Raw genomic sequence first — 26,245 nt, forward strand, 5'->3', positions numbered from 1 at the left:
ATTGTATGATAACCCAAGTATATATATGAACGGAAATCTATTGAGATAACATAATTTTTATTATTGTTATAATAGAAGTTATGCAAGGATACATAAAATTCTTCTGATAAAAGGCACACATGCATAGAGCAAAGTTTATTTCTTGTTCATCCTTAATCTAGGTACATACCTGATTAGTAGATGCATATATTAAAGATTTGACCTTGATGATATCTAGTACTGAAAAGGGAGATTATTAGAGTGCTTTACTAAAGATTATTGAGTATATCAACACCAAATCAATTAATCAGTTAGTTCTGAACTAAATTGCTGGCTTGTTAGATCAAAAGTGTTTCCAGAGAACTCTTCTTGGCCGTCCATCGTCCATGAAGTGCTCAGACAGCTGTCCCATGTCGTCAGTGACGGTGCTATTTCACTATAAGGATCAAAAAATGGCTTTATTTTTATACTATCATCTGGTAATAACTCTTAAATCCTTCCATATTTCGTCCATCCAGTTATTACACCCTTCTTGTCCCTTACTTGAATCACTAACACTAGTAGCACCACTCTTGAAATTGTTATTGTTTTTCCCTTTCATGGCGGTTATCTTTTCGACTCCCCCGGTGTCATAGAAGCTTCTTTCTTTCGTCTCGATCATTGGCATGGACACCACGGTAATGCATGTTGATGAAGAGGAAGAGCACTGCGACAGTGACGGAGATGCACATCCTTGTATTGCCCTTTTCTTCTCTTGAGCTTTTTTCCGCATATGAGTTCTCCAGTAGTTCTTGATCTCGTTATCAGTTCGTCCTGGTAATTTGCGTGCAATCTTAGACCACCTGAAAACATTATAACATTAAAGTTGAACCATGATAATCAAACTTATTGTATTTGTCATATATTAACATTTTAAATATGTACCCTTATCATTCTTCAATATAATCAACTTAATCTTTGATGACATATATTACAGGAAAACTATAGCAAACGGACCAAAGAACAAACACTGATTTTGTATTTATATGTTTACAAAAATGAAAATTTTGAACTCATTCAAACATGATATTTATTAAAGAATTTTTCTTTTTCAGAGGAAGACAAACACTAAGAAACAAAGATAAAAATGCTCTTTTTATTCAAGCAATTTAACTTTTGCACAATATAGTTTTGTAAGATACTTGAACTCACAACATATGCTTTTAATCATAATACCAACCTGTTGCCAAATTTAGAATGAAGTTCAAGAACAAGGCGCTCTTCGTGAGGAGCTAGCTTCCCTCTTTTCAGCCCAGGATTTAGATAATTAACCCATCTCAGCCTGCAACTTTTTCCATTTCTTTTCAAACCTGAGAATCAAAAAATCCCACAAAAACAAAAAAATAATCCCCAATTTTTTTCATTTTTTTGGGGGTATACACAAGAGAAAACGTTAATTTGCGATTAAAATTTTAACAGTTGGAAAATATTTTCCGGTGAGAAAAATAGCAGCCTAAGGCTTATAGTTTGGTTTTTACTCCCGCCACCTTCAAACCTGAAACTTTGGCAATGAAGTCCCACTGGCGATCTCCGAACATGTGAACATAAAACATCAACTGGAAATCTTCTTGTTCCGTCCATGGACCTTTTCGCGTTGTTTGATCATCATCTTGTCCCATTTTCTATCTCCCTCTCTCTCTCTACGAAACTTTTAACTTGTTGCAAGTGCATTGGAAATTAGCTTTGGTGGAGTTATATATAGTGACGTTTTTCAATTCTTTTTTAGTGGAATGTGGAATTTTATGATAAGGAGCATATACGCATATTCAACACAAAGGGAGTAAAAATATGTGTTATTGTTTTTTTGCTTCAAATTTGTAAACAATAAATCATCATGAATATAAGTAATTAATTAAGTTGCGTGCATGGTTGTAAATGAGTTGAGTCTGAGCTTAACTGGTCTTGAGTTTGAGCTCGAGCTCAGCTCGTTTCGAGCTCTTTTACTAAAGCTCGAACTCAGTTTGTGAGTAGTTTTTTCAAGCTCGAGCTTGGCTTGTATTTTTATTTATTAATTAATTTATATACATATTTTTTATTTTATATATATTTTGAGAAAAAGTTAAATGAACTTGAGCTTGGCCCGGCTCGTTTCAAGCTAATTATTGACCCGAGCTCAAGTAGCTCCCAAGCAACTCAGCTCGTTTGCACCCAAGTATGTAGAGAGATTAATGGATTGGTTTTCAACACCGTCCAACGGAATTTGTTGACCCGTAAAATCACGCCACGTGTCAACGTATTAATGACCCCGACGGAATTTGTTAAAGAATCGTCGAATACGACGGAATTTTAATGTATCAGACGGATTCCTCGACTCTTACCTCTCAAACCCTAAACTTCTATAATCAACCCCATCTCTATCTTTCTATTTCTCCACAAAATAAAGCAAATCCATAGTGCAAATTGCTTAGTTTTTCAAGTAGAAGTGTAGAACACAGCCATAGTGTTCAGTTTCACTTTAGAACTCGAAATCAAAAAACCCTGAATTGAAAATCTAGGGTTCAACGGACGTCTTAAACAGTCGGATCCAACGAAAACAAGATCTGCAACGTGAGCCGACTCTTTTTTTTTCTTTCACGTCAACGCGCACGGATCCGTTGGATGATTTCGGGAAACATTGGATCCACCGGGCATGTGACGACTTATGATTGAATACATTATTCCGTCGGATCAGAGATGGTTTGCGTTGGATCCAACAACTTTTTTTTTTTTTTGCCATTTTAGGAATTTTTTGAAAACTTTATCAACATGGGCTATTTGAGGAACCTTCCATTTAATTTCTCTGTATCATGGATGTAGTTGTTACTCCTGATTATGTTTTATCATCGTTCTTTTCCTATAAGCTAAGAACATGCATTGGTATTATAATTATTTGAAACCACATATGACATATCTTACAAAATGCTTTTGCCATTGCTAAGTGAATAAAATAATGCATGATTAAATACCCTCAGCCATTGTTAGGTTAAGATTCACATAACATGACGAACATACGAATACACAATTATAGCGTACACATACATGGCTAGCAATATACTAGACAGTCGTCGTTGTGCTTCTGCCTTCCTTTGCCTTTGCATTCGAAAATAGGCGCATATGAACCAACTACTTCTTTCCAATCTACTTAAGGGTAAACATTCAACCTCAGCAACAGTGAGTGAAGATATTGTTTGTCGTATTACATGAGAGGTACCGTTGACAGTGAGAATGCTACAGACGTGGAAGAAAAGCTTGGACTATATATATACATGATAGAACGAGAAGCGAAAACACACCTATTTTGTTTGATCATTTTTCTAAAAGCTAGGGTAATCTGTAAGATATTGAGGCTCAAACTTGGACTAGGTATGTGGTAATTTTGTGTATTTGTAATATATATTGAAGTTTTCTTTTTTGCATTGATTTGGTGAAGAGCGCTAGAGCGGTTTATTTGAAGACAAAAAGAGCACTGGTAAGTTTCTCAAACATTTAATTTTGTAGAAGTACTTAAATTAATTGTAATGTTATTGTGGGCTTTGATCACTTGATCCTACGTATACGTTAGGATGATTAGATAGATAGGTTGACATTATTGTGATTTTTTTTTTTGAAAAGTTTGATATTATGGTGATTGAAATTGTATTTCTAAAACTATAATTGTCTAAAACATGTAAGGATAATGTTCTATTTAGTCATTATGCTAGCGAAATGTCTATAAATGAATTGATCATTTTCTCTTCTTTATAAACAACACAGACTGAATTGGCTAGCTATTTCGATCAAGAGACATGTGGAAACCGAGTCTATTGAATTGCCTAATACGGATTTTCCCTGTCGATAAATTCATTGCCACATTATGTTGGGATATCAACAATAGTTTCCATTGATCGAAAGCCTTTTATATTCTATAATTTATAAATGCACAATTTATTTTAAAAATTAGTATAAATAAATCTGAAAAGTAGTGGTTACACCGAAACAGAAGGTAAGCAGGCAATAAGTTGCGTCACTGCTCCCTTTTGAATTGCAAAACCCAATCTTTTAACAACTGTATTGGCTGATCCTGGAGTCATAGCATTACTATGCATGACCCGTTGAACTTGGCTAAGTAACTCCACAGCTTCAGGCTTGATCGAGGAAACCCAAAGTGTCAAAAGAAAATGGAATAAATACATGTTGGTTGACAAGTCATGGCTTCTCATGTTTAGTCACCTGCTTGCATGAAGAAACTTTTAAAGTAGCTTGACTGACTGCGAAACCACTACTCCCTAAGTCCATTAGAGGGGAATCCCTTGTTAGATCTACACATGTTTGTTTTCCTCCTATCCAACCAAACACCAAAATGTCAGTCGGTCAAAGAGATGATCTTCCTCTATCGGGTCAGTCAAAAAATTCATATGTGCTTCTTTCTTATAAGAAATTCTGGTCCGTCTGAACATGTCAAAGAGCACACCCCTAACCAGTCGTGTCGGTACTTTAACCTCGGGAGCTCTTTACAATGTACCGTGTGCTCCCCATATGAGATTAAACACGCCTTGTGACAAACAAAGCATATCTCATCTACGAGGAATAGAGGAATTATGAGATAATACTTAAGTATAGTACGATCTCCACTGAAGATATATGCTGGCATAAGCCATTTATAAGATAGCTAGAAGAAAACTTAAAAATGATTATTTTGTCTACTTGTCATATCAAAATGTGATCCGTGTCATAAATAATTTATATATTATCTTTTTTATGTGACACAAAATGTAGTGATATAGTTTATATATTATATTAATTATTTATTATTTGTGATGGCTTTGGTTTATACTTATTAAAATGAAGCCCAAACTACTTTCCTCTTATGTTTATCGCAATAACGAATACATTTTTTAAGTTAGTATCGTCACGACCTTCTAATAAAGTATTGAATATAAGTGAACAAATTACATATGTGTACCTTTTCGACTATGGATTGGGTCACAATGTTCGTATTCATCTGACCCTGGCTCCAAGGTATATGGTTATTGGAGTGAATCATTAAAGTGATCTGCAGGTGGGTCAAGTTTTCATATGCTCTTGTATGGATCTCACGTACTTTTACCCTGCGTCTTTCCACTTATTTACTTAACAAAGAAAACATGTGTCACTTAAGTTACTACCATAATGAAAATAATTTGGTTGAGAAACTAAGCAATGGTTTCAAGTTAAAAGGCATATTACCATGCCACATCACCATCACATAGATATTGAAACTTTAACTTAACTCACTCTTTAACTTAACTTGATCATGTAACGGTTTTTAACTAACAATCAAATGAAAGAAACAAAATTAAGATTAAAATCAAAAAGTATGATATATTGGTTGATTGGGGATATATGGAACTCACCTCTCACTTCTCCACTTTCTATTAAACCCTGGTGAAAATGGTCTTTGTGCCCCATACCGGCCATTTGGGCTGGCAATTCTGTAATAAAATATTAGAAACGACGCACTTAACACAAATGCTGGACATGATTACAACTCATTTAACTACTTTACATGTCATGATTATAAGACAGATTTAAGTTTCATATGCCAATAAGGAAAAATGAAGTCTAGCTAGCTAGCCTACTAATTTTAGTTATTTAAAGAAAATAAGAAAAACACATACAACACTTTTTTGATTAACATGTCTTATAGTTTTTTAAACAGGTATCCAATTGTCAGCCCTAACGGCCATAACGCATTAGAGCCCTTCTTTGGCCATTGTGTAATGGGTTTGGCACCTAGCTAGAAATTGCTAACATGATCATTGGGTTAGCGCCCCAGCCATCAACCACATTATACAAAGTCTGATATTATTGTGAGATATTATGTACATGACTGGTAAATTATAGCTAATTTTATAATTTAAAAGTATTTATATATAAATTTGATCAAATAAGTGAATTCAAAACGTTTAAGTTGACTGCATGTATCATACATCAAGAATCCAAGATAGGATGACAATGAAACGGTGCATGATTGATGGTGTATATACTTGCGGAACATAAAAATAAACAATCACGGAGTCAGACAGTTACCTCTTATTTTGATCATAAAACATGGATCGAGGGCCGGCATTTTGGCTACTAAACGTATTGCAAATGTATAAATATTTAAAGTGATTCATTGTAGATGGAGATATGGAATGGTGTTTCCAGTTTGAGATTTGAGAGGTTTTAGTGGGTTCAAGATCTCTGAAAAGCATTCGAGAGGGATTGAGGCGATTCGAAATATGAAAGAGCATGGACGTGCTTGGTGGGTTTTTTATTTTATTAAGTTTAAACTTTTATTTTTGTTTCTAAGTGAAAAGACAAAAATTAGTTTGCAACGTACTTAACATAATTTCTATCACGTGCATTTGTTTTAGGGACCAAAATCATAATGCTTAAAAACGATATTTGTAACTTATAAAACTAGGTGTTTTTTAGAACAAATTCAATCTTTAACTCTACTTTCTATATTACACTTCTTTTACAACCATGGAACTTGAAACACTTACCATTTAACCTTTATCTAATAGTTTAATACAGTTAGACTAGACATCAATTTTCCTTTTATTAAAGTATATATAAAACAAAGCAGTGAGAACATTTGTAAAATTTAGGAGTTGTTTGATATAATCATTAAAAGACTATCTTTTAATGGTTCATAGCCTCTTACTAGTTAAAAGATAACCTTAAATCTAAATTGTTAAGAGACTACCTCTTAATGGTTACCTCTTAACCATTTAAATTTAAAACTACTTTACAACCATTAAAAGATTATGAACTATTACAACCATAAATACTAAATATTTCGCTTACGTAAGTGGGGGGAAATATTCAAAAGCTAGATGTCCGTGATGGCAAAGTTGTGTGTGGTCCAAGTTTTCTCTTTATGGCAAGAATGCTACTACAAACCAAACACGGGGATGCTTACGTGCTACTTTGTCTTATTAAGTAATTTTTGTTAAAAAAAAGTTTCATAAGATAGATATATTCAATCTATTATTTCAATCTCTCAAATACTAAAAGGTTTTCTTTTTATCCTTTTTTTTCCTATTATTGAATCTATCTATCTACTCTCTCTCTATATATATATAGAGAGAGAGAGTATTAAGAGAAAATTTATCTTTAGAAAGAAAACTTAAAAAGTACTAAAGAATTATTTTTAATTAAAAATAAAAAATATTTTTTAATTTCTGTTTTTGCCATTATTCTTATATTTTCTTACTCTTTGCTCGAAAAAAATAAAAAATAAACAAGAAAACAAAAAAAAACCACCCGCTGTAATGCACATACTTATTACTGTGCGATACCGTTGTATTACACATGTGTGTTACTATGTATTTTTGAGTTTAATAGTGTTTAATTACATATATTCAATATTTGTGTATTGTATATGTGTAGTAGTGTTGTATTATATGGAAAAATAATAATAATAAAATAAAAGTCGATGTGGTGCACATGTGCGTTAATATTGTATTACACATACATATTAATGTGTATTCGATGTGTGTATTAGTCTTATATTGCATATATGCAATAGTGTGTGTCAAATATGTGCAATAGTGTTGTATTCTATGCAATACAAACACTTTTGCATATATGCAATGCAAAAGAAACTTCAAAAAAAATTTTGTTTTTTAAATTAAAAATAGTTTTTAGGAGTTTTTAAGTTTTCTCTTTAAGAGTAGTTTTCACTAGATCCCACACACATATATATATATATATATATATATATATATATATATATAGGGGTGGCTTAAAATAAAAAGAGATAGTTTTTTAGGAAGAGTAAGAATAGATCATAGCCATTGGATCATGTTAATCAATGGTTGAGATTTAAATTTATCAAAAACCGACATAGTTTCCTAGAATTACTCTTTCACCTTTATAACCGACATAGTTTCCTAGAATTATTCTTTCACCATATGTTATAATGCCACATGTCAAAAATCTATTGGTTCTTACCATTCTTAGAAAACTCCTTATTCTTATTTGAACCATTTTCTATATATATATATATAGGGTAAAGTTAAAATAAAACCCACTTGAGTTGTGAAAACTCTAGAAACTCATTCTCAACCATATGTTTTTTTATTAAAGTTTAAATCTTGTGGTCCATAATTAAAGTGAATAAAAATGTAAACATATATAAAAATTAGTAAAAAAAATTTAAAAAATAGCAAAACATGTTTTTTTAGTTTTTGATGTTTTGTATTAAATGTTACATCATATATTACGTGTGTAACTAAAAAAGAAAAACGATGTTAAATAGGGTTTTCACGGGTTTTCACAACTTAAATGAGTTTTCATTCTATACTTCCCCTATATATATATATATATATATATATATATATATATATATATATATATATATATTTATATATATATATATAGTTAGGTTATAATAGGAAGTATACTTTTTGTAGGAAGAATAAGAAGTAATCTTATCCATTGATTTTGAATATGGAGTGTTAAGATTAGTTTAAGGGGAAATCAAGTGTGAACACAAGGTAAAGGGCATAAAAGAATTAACACATTTGTTAACTTTTTCTCTCCACATGCAAGGCACATGCCAAATTCTCTTATCATTTTAAAACGTCAATAACTTTCTTTTACAACGTTTTTATTGAAAAACAAATTCACCAGAATAACGAGTGTCTTTTTATCTTTTATATGAGTACCATATTGTAATATAAAAATTAAAAAAAAATAGTAGTTTTTTACAAATTGTGTTTTACCAAATTGTGTTTTACAAAATTGTGTTATACAATAGTATTTTTCATTGTGTTTTTTTTTCGTTGTGTTTTTTCCATTGTGTTATTTACATTGTGTCATACAGTTGTATTTTTTATTGTGTTTTTTTTTTCATAGTATATTTTTCCATTGTGTTTTTCATAGTATTTTTCATTGTGTTTTTTCGGACTTTTTCGGCGAGGTGATGGCGGTGGGTGACGGATGTGCTGGCGGTGGGCAGTGGAGTGGTGGTGGTTGTAAGAGATGAGTGAAGATGTAATTGGGTTTTATGTAAGTGGGTTTTTGAAATTAATTTAAGTTGGTTTTTGAGATTAAACTAAGTGGTTTTGATATTAAAGTATTAGACTAAAATACCCTCCTTCCTAGCCTTCTTAGGAAAATCAAACTTCTTATTTGAACCTAACCCATATATACAAATATATATATAAGGGATATTTCAATTAAGAACCCCTTTGAGTTTTAAGGACTCGAAAGAACTCGGTGTAACGATTTTTTTTTCGAATTTTTTTTACACATGCGTAATATATGTAAGTTACATACACATAAAAAAATTACAGAATTTTTTACGCACCGAGTCGACTTTTTACACATGTGTAACGAACATAAAAGTTAGTGTAACCACTTACATATTTATTCTCTCTCATACTTTGACTATTTTGCCATATTTAATCTCAACCACATATTCCAATCCATTTAATTAAATGTGTGGCCTAGAATTGAGTTCTTAAATTCTTAAAACTCAACATGGTTCTCAAAATATCTCTCTCCTATATATATATATATATATATATATCACACATACTAATATAATAATATTATCTCATCCTTTTTAGGAGGTAACATTTTCACTTTGCTTTCTTTTTCTTTTTTTCATGAAGTTACATGTGTAGGTCCTCTAGATGGATCTCAAGACTTGACTCAGATCAATCCGTGTTGTTGGTTAGCGGAAATCACCAACGACACTCGGATCTCGGATCTTAGTTTGTTATTACAAAAGAGAGAAAATGAGATAGAAAGAACTTGCTTTTTATTTCCAAGAGTTTCTCTTGAATGAGAGTGTTGTGAAAGAGTTGGAGAAATGGGTTAAGTGGCCCTTTTATTGGATCCCCATTTCTCCAAAACTTACAAAATAAACGTACAAACTAAACGTACCGAGTACGTACTACACCGACTAAAAGCAAACTAAAACGACATATACAATCCTAAAAACAATATAGAATATTGGCCCTACAATCTCCCTCTAGGATTGAGTATGTCGAGGAACCTTCGTCAAGTTCTTTGCTTCGTCTTTATTTCTTGAAACTTAGTACTTGTCTTGATCCAGGATCTTGAACCAGATTGGATCTTGAACAGTTCTTTATTTTCCAGTCTTATAGACTTAATCTCAATCTTATTTTCTGGGAAGGATTGGCAACAGCAAATTTTAGAAACATCAGATGCGGGAGGCTCGATATCTAATTTTCTCTTGTTGACTTTCTTGAGTCGGCTGGTTTCATTCCTTGTCTTCAGACACAATCAGTTCATCTTTAGGTTCAACCACCAACTTTCACGTTCTCGTTTTCTTTTAAGTGCTTCAACATCTGCAACTCCAAGCAGACTTGATCTTGATCTACCTGTCCATGTATAACTGCACAAAACTTAGAATGAATAAGATTCGTTCACAGACCCTCTCGAGGGTCAAAGAAGAATTTGTTCACAGACTCTCCCAATTTCAGTCTCTCAACTTGTAAATGATTTGTTTAAGTCCCAGATTTCCAACGAACTTTGCATGAACGACCTTGACAACAAAACACATGATTTTGAATGAAACAAAGTTTAACAAAATATGTACGAACATAATAAAAGTTTAAATCTTTTTGGCATTTTCATATATTTTAATATTACGAAAATATATACATAATATTTTGAAGTTGAAACAAAAAATAAAACAAAAATAAGATAGGAGTAAAGATGAAATTAATATTATATATCAAAAATATTTACTTTAAAAGTTTACTAAATTATTTTCTAAGAAAGATCACAACAGGGAATCACATTATCTGTTAACGTTCTAGATCACACTTCTATTTGGACATTATTATGCAAAGAACCCAAAGTTGATTGTAGATATAATTTGTCCACTTTAAACTTAACAAGTATTTTGATGTCAACATGATACGTTAAGGTACAATTAGGCACAATGCTTGTGTGATTTAATCCGACAAATTACAGACTCCATCATACCTCGGGCTTAATTTGCTTTCACATGTCACCTCAACTTGACTTAAACCTTTCTTAGTTGATCACAGTAATCTTATTAACACACTTGACACTTTGACTTTGTGCACTTGAAACTTTGTACACTTAACTCGATCTAGAAAGATTAAAATAAAGCAGAAGTTCAGGCCATAACAATCAGGTCGGATAATACCATATTATCGCGCAGAGAAAGTCCAAGGCTTGAACAAAAGAAAGAAAATAAAACAAAGCAGAAGATTCAGGGCCTTAACAATCAGGTCGGATAATACCATATTATCGCGCGGGAGAAAGTCCAAGGCTTGAATCAAAATAAATGAAGAAATAACGCAGAAGTTAAAATTCCTAGAACTGACTCTTTTTCTTACTCTTTTTCTTGATTTTTCTTTTTCTTTTCTGACTCTTTTTTTTTCTTTTTCTTGCTTTTCTTGACGCTTTACTTGACTCTTTTCTTGACTCAATAAAAATTAAAAATGACACTGATTTTTTATAAGACAACTGTGATAAGGTAAAGAGAGGCTTGGGTATGACATGTTTAATTGCATTTCAGCCTTCATTAATATGACTTTAGTTGGAGTCGGCAACCGCTTCATAACGTGTAACCACTAGCATAGGCAGATATTTAAGTTTATATCACTATGACACTTACTCATTTGTCAAGCCTATCTACACATCAAGCAATGATCTTGTTGGCTTTTGATCTACTCTTTTCATGTGCTAGAATCGTTAGAGATAATTTCTTATCATTTTCCAATGGTCGGATCAATTTCTCAAAATTTTAAAAATTTAAAATATCCGACTCCCTCTAAGCAGGAGCTCCCTCTAAACGGGACAATTCCTTTTAGATTTTCTTAAAAGTAATATAAAATCTTTTTGGTAAATCAAATGATTTGTTTTTGCTTTTCTTAAGATGAATTGAAAATCTTTTTGGTGAGTTAAACTTAACTCATTTTCTCCCTCTAAAATTGTGACATATTTGAAGATATTTACAATTTTATATACAAAAAGATAGATAGGTTGTTTTAACCAAAATTGATCTTGCCGAACGATTCGAACAGAAATTCAAATCGGGTATGATCGATGGCTTTAGTGAAAAGGTCAGCAAAGTTGTTGTCATATGGACTATCTTAAGTAAGCATTATCACATTGTATGACAAAGTCGAAGAGATTCAAACCGAGACCCAAAAGCTGATGCTGGATCCATCACTTGAGAGAAGCAATTGGAAGAGATTAGTTTGAGAAACGTTCGAAAAGTTGTTGTTGAACCATTTAAACAAAGCTTCCCTTCCATGAAGTTTGTTCTCCCATGTCGCTTATAAAAGACTCGAATCCGCCATCAAATGGTTTAGCATCAAATAGCAAGGGTTCCTCTCCCATCATATGCCGGGTGCAATCACTATCTAAGTACCTAATACTATTGATAGTCCTCCTTGATTGAACCTGCATGCACTAAGCTTTCAAATAGACATGGGTTCCCGAGATACTTTTGTCCCGGGAAGGTTAACCGTAAATCGACCAAACTTGATTTTATTTCCTGAAAACCATTTATTTCTTGGTGGAGCCTCACTTGATGAAGAACAGTCCTTAGGAATCCAATCAAAAACTTGTTCCTTGGTTTTGTTAATTTTGGACTTTTCTTTTCTTGATTTTGAAACTATTTTTGGTGAATCCTCAGACTTTACAGTCTTAGGATCCTTTTTGTTTTTATCCTTTTCGGATTTCCAAAAGGGTTTCCTTTTTTGTTTTACTTTATTAACTTTGGATTTCACATCCATTTCACTGGGTTCACTATCAGCTTGAATCAGGGCTACTGAAAGCTCCTTTTGGGGACTGACTAAGCCGCCTTTGAATATCAATTTGTTGCTTGAACCAGTGCTTGCAATGTCTTGCAAGGTGAGAAGAGTGACCACACACAAAACAACACTTTCTCCTGGGAGTGCCATAGAACTCATCTGAACTATAATGTGGTGGGAAAGTTGATCCTTAGAAAGGAACATGATTATAAAACACATTTGTATAATATGGATCAACAAAATTTTGTTGATAATGACCATAGTAGTTGTTGTCACAGAAGTTGTATGACTGAGGATCTCTTGATTGATTGGTTGTTTGAGAAAATGATCGTTTATTTGGTGGAACATATTTACAAGAAGTACTTGCCTTTTCATTTTCAAAACCTTTGCTTTTACATGAATTATCCTCAGTCTCACAACTTGATGATAAACAACTTGATATGTTCACCTCAACAGGCCTACTTTCGTTGACACATTTTTCAACAAAAGTTTCATCACAAACAGTTTCATAATCTGAGTCAGAAGAAGAACATTCATTTTCATTGCAAACGTTTGTACAACTATCATCACTTGAATTTTCACAAAATACATAATTTGACCTTGACTTTAAACTTCCCAACATAGATTCACAAACTTTATTACAAACTGGATTGTTAATAGTTTTAGTTAGATCCACACATGATTCAAAACGTGGTTCTAACTTTCTTTTTAGCTTACAACCCAGGTTAACCGTCCCACATTCACCACCATTCACATCACCAGCTGCTACACAAGACACATTGATGTCAGATTTATCAAATGATGGGACTGGAGCAGCAGTTTGAGAGGCAGCAGGAACAAATTTCACAGGCGTTGGTATTCTACCAACCCTGTATTCCATTTCTTCCTCTTGAAAAGTATTATAGCTAAAGTGGGGCAAACTGGTATAGTTATCATTGAATGGTGGTGGTACGGCAGTGGAATCGTACCCCAACCCCGCTTTAACTTTAACACTTCTCTGGGATCCAATAAGATCATCTAATTTTTCAGATGATGCCTCAAATCTTTCAACTTGTTTTTCTTTTTCTTTCTTATCAGAAACTTCAAGTTTTAATTTCTTAATTTCTTCTTTTAAATCATTAATTATGTCTTTATAATAAATGCCATTATGCTTTTCTCGAAAAATTTCAAGTCTAAGATTTGCTACATTATCGTGATGAGTTTTGATCTTTTCAATGTAGATCTTGTCAGCTTTTACATATTCAGTGTTCAATTGACGAAGTTTTGCATTTTCTTTCAAAACTTCGTCTTGTAAGTATCTATAATATGTAACCTTATTAACACAAGCTTGAGTGCACAGATTGTAATTTACCTCATCGACTGGTGATGTGTCGGGAATGATAGGACATGCATGACTGCTTTTACAGGCAGCACTTATCCCAACTTTATTACTTGTCCCAACTTTATTTTCTTTGGACTGATTGTTCATTTGGAGCTTATCTTCCATTATTTCAAAAGATTTGATGGTAGAAGCCAACTCTGAGAGTGTCATGGTATACAGGTTTGTGGTTCTTTTGATGGTAACCATATTGATGCTCCATGTATAAAGCAGTGAATTCAACAGCTTCATGTTGATCTGAAACAAACCATTGATGATACCGACACTTCTCATTTTGGTGACGAGCGACTCAAATCTGTTGATGAGAGAGGCAACTGATTCTCCTTTAATATGTGTAAACATATCGAATTCTCCTTTCAACATTTTCTTTCGGCTTTCTCCCATATCCAGATTTCCTCCAAGCTTAGGTTCGTAAGACATTCTTTTTTTTTTTTTTTTTTTTTTTTAAAGAGAAAAAAAATTTAAGGTTTTTTTTTTTTTTTTTGCTACAGTGCCGAGTCGCTACAGTGTTTCGCATGAGTTGCTACAGTACCGAGTCGCTACATTGTTTCGCATGAGTTGCTACAGTACCGAGTCGCTACATTGTTTCGCATGAGTTGCTACAGTACCGAGTCGCTACAGTGTTTCGCATTAGTTGCTACAGTACCCCCCCCCCCGATGCGAAGCGATTGCTACAGTACCCGTGCGAAGCGAAGCGGTTGTTACAGTACCCCGTGCGAAGCGAAACGATTTGCTACAGTACCCCCCCCCCCCCCCGGCGATTGCTACAGTACCTCGGAAGCAACTGCTACAGTACCCGATGCGAATTTTTTTTTTTTGAGAATATAACACCCAAACTTCCAAAAAGTCAAAAAGACTTTAGTCTAAAAATCAATAAATCGGCCTAGATCTGAGTTTTAAGCCGAATCTGAGCTCGGACACAAAAACTTAAAACACTAAAAACTTAGATTTGGTGATTCTCGTGTATTTCCAAGGTGTAAGGGACTCCAAAAGAGATGAGTAACACGAAATCAACCTCAAATCCAACAAAAACTAAAGATCAAAACCCGAAAACTTTGACCCGAAAACCATAAAAAGTCGAGCCGAAAGCTCTGATACCACTTGTAGGTCCTCTAGATGGATCTCAAGACTTGACTCGGATCAATCCGTGTTGTTGGTTAGCGGAAATCACCAATGACACTCGGATCTCGAATCTTAGTTTGTTATTACAAAAGAGAGAAAATGAGATGGAAAGAACTTGCTTTTTATTTCCAAGAGTTTCTCTTGAATGAGAGTGTTGTGAAAGAGTTGGAGAGAGTTGGAGAAATGGGTTAAGTGGCCCTTTTATAGGGTCACCATTTCTCCAAAACTTACAAAATAAACGTACCGAATACGTACTATACCGACTAAAAACAAACTAAAACGACATATACAATCCTAAAAACAATATAGAATATTGGCCCTACAACATGTTCTGATTCATATCTATGTCTTCAGAACATCTGTATATAATTTACTGTATGGTTGGAAATCCACAACCTCCTGGTTAACAGCCGATAACCTTCTTCATTGAGGTTTGCATCTCAATAATATATATATATATATACATATATATACATATATATAGAAAATGGTTCAAATAAGAATAAATGGTTTTCTAGAATGATAGAAACCAATATATTTTTGACATTTGACATTAAAACCTATGGTAAAATAATAATTCTAGAAAACTATGTTGGTTATAAGGGTGAAAGAGTAATTCTAGGAAACTATGTCGGTTTTTGGTAATTTTAAATCTCAACCCTTGGATCCCCTAATCTAATGGCCCATAATTATTCTTACCATTCCTTAAAAACATTGTCTTTTTACAATAACCTATCCCTATATATATATATATATATATATATATATATGTATTGTGATTGTTGCTTACTATGTCTATTATATCGTGGCAGGTTCTTGCATGATGTGATCATCCTATCATATTGGATAGGAGTGAAACGCTGGGTTTGTTTAGGTATATCAGATAGGGTTTTATCTTACTGTGTCTTCCATGAGGTTTATATTCTCATATATTTTTTATGAAACTTTTTATGCTAAAATTGCTAAATGCGTTCCCAATAAAGTCATGTGTAAGAAGAGTAATATCTAAAATTACATAAATACAAGTAATATCTAAAATTTGGAGGTTTTTCTTTGTTCAAAGTCAGCTTTTTAAATGCTTTCTTTTTCACTCCAGACTCCTCATTTTTCTCTTATATTCAAGTGACTCATAGCTAACTATTAAAAAAGCCTACATCTTTAAATGCTTTTCTAAATCTCATGTTTGGAATTGCAAAAAAAAAAAAAGACACAACTACTACAAACCAAACACGGGGATGCTTACTTGCTACTTTGTCTTATTAAGTAATTTTTGTTAAGAAAAAGTTTCATAACATAGATATATTCAATCTATAATTTCAATCTCTCAAATACTAAAAGGTTTTCTTTTTATCCCTTTTTTTCCTATTATTGAATCTATATATATAAATTGGAAGAGGATCAAGAGAAAATTCATTTTTAAAGAGAAAACTTAAAAACTACTAAAGAATTATTTTTAATTAAAAATAAAAAAATATTTTTAAATTTCTGTTTTTGCTATTATTCTTATATTTTCTTACCCTTTGCTCGAAAAAAATAAAAAAAAATAAAAATAAACAAAAAAACCAAAAAAAAACCCGCTGTAATGCACATACGTATTACTGTGCGATACTGTTGTATCGCACATGTGTATTACTATGTATTTTTGAGTTTAATAGTGTTTAATTGCATATATTCAATATTTGTGTATTGTATATGTGTAGTAGTGTTGTATTATATGAAAAAAAAAATAATAATAAAATAAAAGTCGATGTGGTGCACATGTGCGTTAATGTTGTATTACACATACGTACTAATGTGTATTCGATGTGTGTATTAGTCTTATATTGCACATATACAATAGTATGTATCAAATATGTGCAATAGTATTGTATTCTATGCAATACAAACACTTTTGTATATATGCAATGCACACTATACTGACGAGGTTACCGACAAGGTTTTTTTTTTTGGAGAATAACAACATATAAGAATAATGGAAAAAAAAAACTTCAAAAAGAATTTTATAAAAAGTTAAAAATAGTCTTTTAGGAGTTTTTAAGTTTTCTCTTTAAGAGTAGTTTTCACTATATCCCACCCCTCTATATATATAAACGATATCTTTAAAAGTTCTCTGGTTGCTCCCTACTACTTCTCAAGCCACCAGATTGTTTTATTTGTAAATGAATACTTCTCATGCATTTGACCTGAATTTACGGGTATGGGTCTCACCAAAACCATATAGCCTTAAAACGGGTTATAACATCTCATTAAATTAAAAATTGATTTCATCAAATATTTGATATGAAAAAACTATAAAATAGAGATATATTAAAAATTGATATCTGTTTTTTTAAAGCTACCTATTCTAATAAAAGAAAATAATTGTGACACATGTCATCACCATGTTTTATCTAATAATTTTTTCCCCACCAAAACTCCTTCACCTTTATATCTTATAAATTAAGATATTTAATTATAATTAATATATATTTTCTATATATAAGCTAGATAAATCTTATATTTAAGTTCAAAATTCAGTTTTAAAAGTCAACCTAAGTTTCTATATCATCTCCAAATTTAAGTTGTTTTTATTTTATATAAAATCAAATTTACTTAACTAATATAATTTATTTCAATAAACAAAAAGATTAGTTTGTTAATAACATATACAATACTCATATTACAATAGTAAAAAAAAATGAAAACATTATATTAAAAAATATTTGATTTAAATAGTTTCATTTTGGGTTCTCATAGTGTTCCTTAGAGTTTAACAATACTTGTTTGATTTTATTTTCACTACTTTGATTTTGAATATGTTTTGACAAGTTTGCTTATTATTTGATTCATAAGATTATTAGGGATTTTTTTTTTGTATTTCGTTGAATTGATTCGTAGTTAATTCTCATCTTGAATGTGTTTTTTTTCTTAATTGAATGGTTTTATTGTTGTTTTCATGTTGGGTAGAATAAACTAAGCTACATAGTTAACTAAAAGGAAACAAGTCGAAAATAATCCAAAATATGTATTTTAAGTGTACAAGTACCTTTTAATTTTTTCTATGAAAAAAAATATATTACTTTGTAGTGTTTAGGTTGTATATTTATCACATTATTTGCCGACATTATGTTATTTTTAAAATTTATTTGGTAGATTCCACTAATTTTGATTTCAATGACATAGTTGGTATTTAGTTTTAAAATTTCAGTAATAAGAATAAGAAATATATATGTAATATTGTTGGGTTTTAACAAGATTATCAAAGCCATAAAACCTTGCTTTTATGACAAACGCATCAGAAAAGTTTTAAATCTTGTTAGTTTTAAGAGTTTAAAACTGATTTTATACATGCAAAACCCAAGTCCGGATCCAAATACAAAAAACATACTTACAAGAACATGCAATCACAATAAGTTCATGCATGTTAAACTACCTTTCAAGAATCCTAAAAACGGGTGAAGGAGATGATTAAAGAAAGGCAAGAACTTCAATAGAAGAGTTAATCAAGCTTGCATACCCCAAACTTCCGACTAACACCCTTTTAGCTAGGATTTCACACTTGAAAGTCACATCCTTGTCTTCTTTTCTTCTTGGCCAAAATCAAGAGCAAGAGAGAAAGAGTGGAGAGAGTTTTGTTACTTGTTAAAGTGTTGTGTGTGTGAGAGAGAAGAAAGAGACAAAATAATGGCACCAGCCTTGTAGTCCATACAAATGGCTTGCATGTTGAATATATCAAGATCCAAGAGAGACAAGAAGGAAAGGGGTGGGGGGGCACTCTTTCTACCTTTTTCAAAATTTTAAAACTATTTTATGATATATAACAAGATCCAAGAGAGACAAAAAGGAAAGGGGGGGGGGGTGGCCGGCCCTCTCTTTCTACCTTTTTCAAAATTTTAAAACTATTTTATGATATATTAGATATATGTTATGCAATTCCATTTATAAAAATGTATCATAACATATATCAAGTAACACGCAAATGTAACAATATTCACATATTATTATTTAACCATCTTAAATAACACTATGAAATGTTCTCTCTCAAAATATAAATCATCCATATAATTTGTTCATTTCACAAATACATTGTATTTAGAAACATTTTTCCAAATAACATAAGTGTCAATATTTATTTACTTATGATCATATCATATATAAACAAATATTATCGGGGTTTGTTTAGCTTGTTATTGGGTATGACCCGACTTGGACCATAACGTACTAGCCACATCAATTATAATATATGTCTTGGGCAGACCAAGTCCAACAATCTCCCACTTGCACAAAATACATAGAAGATTGATGCAAGTAGCAAATACCGCCTAACTACAGTTTACTACCCTAATACGCATGACGAAGTGCCATTCAATAGCTTCATCCCCTTCAAGTCCCTTACTTGAAATGATTTAGGTGAAACTATCATTTATCCTTTTGTCTCAGATGTTATGTCAAATCCAGAGACATAGAGTGATCATTCTCTGTTGATTTAACTTAGCAGGCCTTAGACATCTTACTCTCAACGAATAAAAGGGACAAATCCCCTTTTGACTACATATGTATCTCACAATCACCTTGTACTATACCTGATCTTAGCCTTATGTATCGTCATGTTTCAGAGCAGCAAAGAACTAAGTCAAAGTATAATATTTGGTGAATATCAAGACTCAATATGTATCTCAGGTCGGAGGATACTATGATATTCACCTTTACTCAAATTTACTTATGATCAGTCACTAAGATTCCATGTAGTAACATTTGAGAGCGGGTCAGTCCAATATTTATATCCCATAAGTATCTATGAACCTTGGCAGCAACCTTTTGCTCTATATTCATACCTTATGAATATCCACCAATCCAAGTTCATAATAGTCTTACCTTCATATTCGTTCCCACAAATATGACCGACTACGGGCATTTAGAATAATTAGCTTATTCATGGATTTAAACATGCTAAAATGGAAAATAACTCAAAATATCATAACCATAAACCATAATCATATGAATGAGTGAAAATAACAATTGTTCCGATATCCAAATACAAAATTAGATCATATCCAATCACTAGAATATCGAAGTCCTAAGGCACAAGTGTGACCTTCATGCTTTGGCCTTTCAAGGAGCTTCGTGAGTGGATCTGCAATGATTTGATCGGTATGAATTTTTCGAATACATATCTTTCCCTTTTCAACTTCATCCCTTATGTAGTTGATCCTCCGCTCAATGTGCCTCGTCTTTTGATGTGCACGAGGTTCCTTGATTTGAGAAATCGCACCCTCGTTGTCACAAAAGATCTCTAGAGTGTCCTGAATGGTACGGACCACCCCTAGATCGGCAATGAATTTCCTTCTCCACGCAGCCTCTTGTGCTGCCAATGACGCGGTGATGTATTCAGATTCTGTGGTGGATAATGCTACCACATCTTGTTTTGAGTTCTTCCAAGAGACTGCCCCACCATTCATAATGAAAACATATCTCGATTATGATCGAGAATCATCTCGATCGGTTTGGAAACTTGCATCCGTGTAACCCTTTACAACGAGTTCCCCTTCACCAGAACCGTATATTAGAAACATATCCTTAGTCCTTCTAAGGTATTTCAATATACTCTTAACCGCCATCCAATGGCTACTTCCCGGATTATGTTGGAATCTACTTGTCATGCTTCAAGCGCATGACACATCCGGTCTAGTACATATCATTGCATATATGATGGATCCTATAGCCGACGCATATGGGATTCCATTCACTTTCTCTTGCTCATCCTTTGAGCTTGGACATTGAGATGCACTCAATATCGTTCCTCTTTGAATAGGTACCAAACCTCTCTTAGAGTTCTCCATCTTGAACCTTTTCAAGATTTTGTCAATGTATGTACTTTGGTTTAAACCTATCAACCGCCTTGATCTATCCCTATAGATCTTCATTCCCAAAATATAGGCGACTTCACCAAGATCTTTGATGAAAAAACAACTTCCAAGCGATGCTTTTACACCTTCTATGGTTGGAATGTCATTTCCAAATAGTAGTATGTAAGTCCCGTGAACGGATATTTCAATGTGATATCAATATACACGATGATTAGGCGGAAACTAATCACTAAGCTGATTCTATGAGGCAATAAAGAACACAAGCAAAACACACAAAGAAGCTTCAAAACACACGTATATTATACGTCGGGTGCTTAAGCCCTTAACTTACACAGTTGAATAATCAAAATGAACGAACAACTAACCAACCAAAACAAACTAAAATGCATGGTATTTATAGACATATACCATACCTAAGACCAACACAATCACAAGCCCACCGAGAACTCTTTTCGGCTTACAACAAAAAGCCAACAACGTATCTAAAAGCATAAACCATTTATTGTAGCCCAACATTCTCCCCCTTGGTTTATTGCTTAACTAGTCTTCATGTTCGAGTATCTCTGCATCAGCTTCCCTATAAGCTCCAGCCCATATTTTTGTGCGTATCATCGATCCCACCATACGTGTGTATTCTTTGGCAGCAGGCTCATACAGGGGCTCAGTTGTGATTTGAAAACCACTAAGCGTCTTGATGTCTTGTTCACCAAAGCACAGTAAGTCTCTTGGATCAACAAATCTAAACGATCCCTTCTTTAAACGAATGATAACTATGGCGGTTTCTCCGTCATAAGTCCAAAACTTCATGCCTTCAAAAACACCATCAAGTAGTATTGAGTTCAGAGGAATTGAAGTAGCTTTCTTGGTGGGTGGCCACATTTCATTCATCATCGTCTTTCCAGTGCGTGGATCAAGAACACCCTTGGCCTTCTTCACAAAAGATTCAGCAGTAGGCATCGAAGGAAACCCTTTCTCAACTTGATTGCTCAATTAGAACCAGAAGTTAGTGGCCTTTGACTCGTTACTTGGGTTACTGAAAGGTGTCTTGATCAATTCACTTAAATCCACCCTTGTCCAAGAACCGAAGTCTTTCATTTTCTTGTAATACTCGAGACCTCCACACTTCCTTTTAACCCACCACATATTTTTGGCAACATCAAATCCCCACGACACAATCCTAGAACGATCGCCGTATTTATCAGAGAACCCCTTTTGAAGCTCAACAGCAAACTTCTCCGAATGATCAGACGAAGTTACATTCTGATTTGAGTTTTTGTGAATCAGAGTTTTTCGTACAAGTCGTTGTTGTTGTTCCGAAGTTCTAGGTGGAGCAGGCATATATTGTTGTAGACCCATAGAAGTCTCAATGTTTGAAGTTGGACGAAACTCATCTTGAGCTGTTGGAACGTTCTCTCTTTCATCAGCACTTTTGAATTCAACTCCAAATTTACTCACAAGCCTTTGTTGGAGATCATAGTAAAGGGCAGTGAGGCCTCCCATACTAGCTTGAAGTTCTTTAATCTTGGAATCCTCGTCTGAGCTGCTTGCTTCAAGCTCTTGAATTCAGACATCTTTGACAGTCGAGTCTTGCTCCAATTCAAAAACCCATTGTTGTAAAGCATGTATATCAACTGGTGCTTGCTCTAGTGCTATCCCTTTGCCCTTGTTTTGCAAAAATTTGTCTTGCATGGAAAGAATTTGGGCAACCTTCTCCGACGCACTGGAACTCCCTTGACCAACTGGATCAGATGGTCCTGAGGGTCCATAAATGGATTCAACCTGAGTTTCAAAGTCATAATCTGGAAAGACATCATCAAATAACAGATCTTGAGAAGGTTGTGGATCATGAACAGAACTTGGTGACACCTGAGCTTGAGTAGCTGGCTCAGGTGGTGAAAATTGAGCTAGTGGTGGTGAACGAACTAGTGATTGTGATGCAGCAGATACGGTTGGAGCTGTTGTTGGTTTTGCTGGTTGTGTTGTTGCCTCTGTTGGTGTTGTTGGTTTAGTTGAAGCCTCAGTTATCAGGACACCCGATCTAGGATCTTTCTTCCTTCTTTTACGTGGTACGAGACAGGTGTCCGCTTCCTCTTCTAACTCTTCTTCATGTGTCACAGTGACTGATTGAGGAGGTTTCAATGCAGTCAACTGGAGCTTTGCTTTGATTGCTTCAATTGCTTCGATTTGAGCGGATGTTGGTACGGATGTTTTTGAAGGTACAAGAGATTCAGTTCTTTCCGTAGATGACGGAGGACTGTCTGATTCATCGTCAGAGGATAGTTCGAAGGTCGACGCAACATGCCTTCGAACCGGGGACACGTGCTCCTCAGCAACGATTGGTGCAGCTGCAGCTTCAAGATCCGCAAATTTCCCGAATCTTACCAAGGGACGGAGTCCCTAGTATGTAAACTTTTTTCCCTTCCTTGATTGTTTCATCAGACCAAAAGTAGTAGGACCCAAACTCTTCAAATCGAGTGTCTCTACAGATCTCACCAGTTGTGGATAATGTGAATAAAAATCATCTGTAGAAACCTCGGATACATGAGGAACATCTCCTTCTTCTTCCTTTTGAGGTTGCTCATCATTTCATTGAAAACGAATTTGGAATAGTTGTAATCCCAATCCATGATCAAAGCAACCACCGCGGACATCTGTGGATGACTTATTTCATCAGAACCCCCCTATATTCCGGATATGCATGTGAAAAAGGTATGAATGAGGAAACGCCAGTACGGATGGAATAGCTTCTTGATGGCGGTTGGGTAAGTACGTGTGTAGCTCATTCGAGAGGCGATTTCTACGATCAAATCCACTGGGTACTATGTAGGGTGATCAGGTTGATCACCAAACAGAAGTACTTCGCGGATGATGGCCTCAGAGATGACCACTGGAACCTTCTGAATATTTGATTCAATCACCGTTGCTCCCCCTGGTCCTTTCTGGTTTATGGAAGCATGATTCCAAAAATCCGAGACCATCTTCTTGCATATAAGAGGATTTTCCCGAAGAGCGTAAGAAATTCTGCATGTATTAAGCCCGACAATCATTGATTTGAACTCCTGGTGAGCATGAGGGGGATCAAACAGACAACCAGTTGCATTGTGAGAATCAGCTGTTTTCAACGGTGCTTGATTAGCCATATCTGCAATAAACGAGTCAAGTTAGATGCTTGGTGACAGAAACACCACATAATGAAAGAACCTTGAACACAGATCTAGATCTTGATAACAACGATACACATGTTGATTGATATACAATTAAACTGTAATACGTTATGGAGATGACAGAGTAACGAGAGAGAGAGAATGATTACAGAACTGAAAAACTTGAAAAACTTACATTAATGAATAATTTACAGAATATATATAGGGGATGACCACATTCATTACCTTAAACCATACGAATGAACTCTTCATTCCTTAATACATTTAACATATAACGAATAGCCCTCATTCGTTAAATTGGGTTAACGAATGAGCTTACAATTACACGAATGTGTTACATTCGTTACAGGGTAACGAATGTAACATTACATTAGAGCGAATGGCTCATTTAGCCATATTTACATTAAAACCCCTATACTTTATACTAAATACATTAATGCCCTGATAAAGACTGAGACGTACAAAACGCGTATCAACAAACTCCCCCTCGTCTCTAGCTCTTTTTCATACTTTAGCGTTGAAGCATCTTTGTCTTCCAATCAACGCAGCTATGAATCTTGTATGCGTAGCAGACACAAACAACCCTCTGAAACTGCATTGCAAGATCATAATCCTTTACATTAGCAAATCTGATTTGACTTGTGAATAACGCGTCGTTGTCAGACTCAGATAGATTGACCAGCCACATTGGATCAATTACACGTAACGTCTTCGTGCATAAACCCTGGCCATAAACAATAACCACTTCACCTATATGATTATCATAATACCAATAATTAAATGAGGTGAAAAGACTCTGAGGGAATATCTTCATCGGAACCCTCTTCATCATCTTAGGCGGTTTCACTATTAAAATTAACTTCCTCCATCCTGTGCGTGCATCTATCTTGTCAATATATTTGTGTTTCGGCACCTGAGGCTTGAAGAATTTGAAACCAAAGCGGGTTTCATGCAATAACTGCCGGTAGAACCAACTAGCCCGTTTATCGTCTCCACGATTAACAAACGGACGATTATCTAAGGTTCGTAAATCCCATCGAGTCATAGATAATATATCGTGTGGGTGTTTGAAATGATAAATACCGTGCTCCCACTTAACGATATATACCTTAAGATCTGAATCGTACTGCCAGGCCACCATATCACCTTTAACGTCTTTAGCAGGCTTATACTTCTTCATCTGGTATGCAGATTCCTGAGCTTTCTCAACTTTCACATCTTCTCGGTCATAATATCTGAAAGTCTCGATCATCTTATTCATCTTTTCAACATTATGCTCAAACATACCATCAAAAGCACGTTTCCTCTTCTTCTCTGTAGTGGACACATAGCTCGATTCAGCAGCTTTTAACTTAACTTTTTCTTCCTGTAATCGATGCTCTGCTGCATTGAAATGCTCAGTTGTAAAGAACGGAATACCTGAGTCATTGTTATTATCTGTGTAAAACTCTGGATATTCTTCAGCAGTAACATCTTCCACTTCCACTTCTTCAAAATCAGGTACATTCCCGTGAGGAATACCTGTATCAGTACTATCTTCCATCTCCACATTCACATTTTTACCCAATTCCTCGATCTCATCATCATTTAGATCCAGAAGTAAGGCAATTTGTTCTTTTGTTAACGAATGATCAACAAATTCACCTTCTTCGATCTCATCAGCATTCACCATACTGTAAACAATCCCATCCAATCCTACAAACAGAAGCATATTAGCCGGAATAACATTTATTGGCTTGGCTCTCGTATAATCTTTATATGGAACAATCTGTAGATTCCTCGCTTCTGATCCACCACCAACACCAACATCAGTCTTATTACCCGCCGACGGTGTAGAACTTCCGCCCGGTTGCTGATCTACCCCACCCCCTGCACCATCCTGGTCATCTTCATTATTTTTCAACTTCTTCAATTCATCTTCTTTGCATGTCAGTTGAAGAATAATCTCCTCTTGTTTGT

At 34.1% G+C, this 26,245-nt stretch overlaps 1 pseudogene across 1 annotated transcript; it reads right to left on the minus strand.

Annotated features, from left to right (window-relative positions):
* Nucleotides 1–252: 252 nt before the first annotated feature.
* LOC143561462 (transcription factor MYB59-like) lies at nt 253–1,652 on the minus strand (annotated as a pseudogene). The gene is made up of 3 exons (XR_013140307.1): nt 1,514–1,652; nt 1,199–1,328; nt 253–821 (listed from the first exon to the last, which is right to left on the minus strand). The product of XR_013140307.1 is annotated as a transcription factor MYB59-like (transcript).
* Between the last annotated feature and the right edge of the window lie 24,593 nt (nt 1,653–26,245).

This window comes from Bidens hawaiensis, unplaced genomic scaffold, assembly GCF_021521415.1.
Source record: "Bidens hawaiensis isolate Kalapana, Puna unplaced genomic scaffold, B.hawaiensis_p1.1 tig00020677_1, whole genome shotgun sequence".
NCBI lineage: Eukaryota > Viridiplantae > Streptophyta > Magnoliopsida > Asterales > Asteraceae > Bidens > Bidens hawaiensis.